Source organism: Panulirus ornatus, chromosome 12 (genome assembly GCF_036320965.1).
Source record: "Panulirus ornatus isolate Po-2019 chromosome 12, ASM3632096v1, whole genome shotgun sequence".
Classification (NCBI taxonomy): domain Eukaryota; kingdom Metazoa; phylum Arthropoda; class Malacostraca; order Decapoda; family Palinuridae; genus Panulirus; species Panulirus ornatus.
This window is the reverse complement of record NC_092235.1, coordinates 22,260,919-22,262,105: the sequence shown is the minus strand read 5'-3', so window position 1 is coordinate 22,262,105 and position 1,187 is coordinate 22,260,919.

The following is a 1,187-nucleotide window of genomic DNA, read 5'->3' as shown; positions in this document are numbered from 1 at the left end:
TTTCCCTAAAGACTACAGTTTTAAGAATTTTCAAAATGGACAAAACTACAGTTTTTTCATACAAATGAATAATAAAAGATGAAAAAATACATGTCAACAATTCATACTCACCACATCTACAGAAGAGCTTTCAAAGGAGCCAGCAGTTGGTGTAATCTTGCAAAAGCCAGTCAAGGTGGATGAGACAGCGATGCAAACATATGATGGATAGTACTGTACATATACCAAGTACGCTACAGCATACTTACAATACGATTTTGCCAAAAGACAGGGCTAGTATTTAGTACTCACCTTACGAAATTCTAGGGGTAAGAAGAAAGAGTCATGAGTTACATGTCAAGTGATATGTATGAGAGGGAGGGATTCTATGTTTGTGGACTGAAAGCCAGCAGCCCATATGTGGGTGAGACAGAAAGAAAAACAGCTTCCTGGGCCATAGAAATGAAACTTCACAGCCACTGAAGTGCTGGCTCACTGCGCAGCCATCACTAATTCTCCCAATACCCAGGTGGGTAAATATTGGTAATATACCTCCCCGACCGGTGGCTGCCTGCCATCAACTACCCACGAGAGAGAGAGAGAGAGAGAGAGAGAGAGAGAGAGAGAGAGAGAGAGAGAGAGAGAGAGAGAAAAATGAATAGACACATTGCTTACGGTAATCATTGTATTCAATCATTCTTGCACTGATGTAAATTTTCATTAACAAACATTAATTCACTTGTAATTGACATATTGCTAGTCTTTGTATTCTTCCCAAATGCCCAAACTGCTTCAGATTTTTCCGTTTCATCCTTTCTACCACTCCACAATTCACCCCCTTTGCATTTCCTGCCATGACAAATCTCGTACACCACATCACCACTTTTCTTCATCCCATCTCAACATACCAAATGCTCCTCTCAGATCTCATTTTCAGTCTGGATTCTTGACCTCTGTGACATCCCGTGATGACTGGCAGTCCCCTGTTTAATCTCTCTTCATTCTTGTCTCCCACTTCAATATCCTACTGACCTTTATCATGTACTGACCTTTTTTCACGTATAATATAGCACAACGTACGTCTCCACTCCAGTTACAATACATGGAAATGACTAGGCTGATATACAGGCACTAAATATTCACAAGGAATTTGCCAATACCATATAATGTTTATACGTAGAGAACCATGTTCATAAATACTATACAAT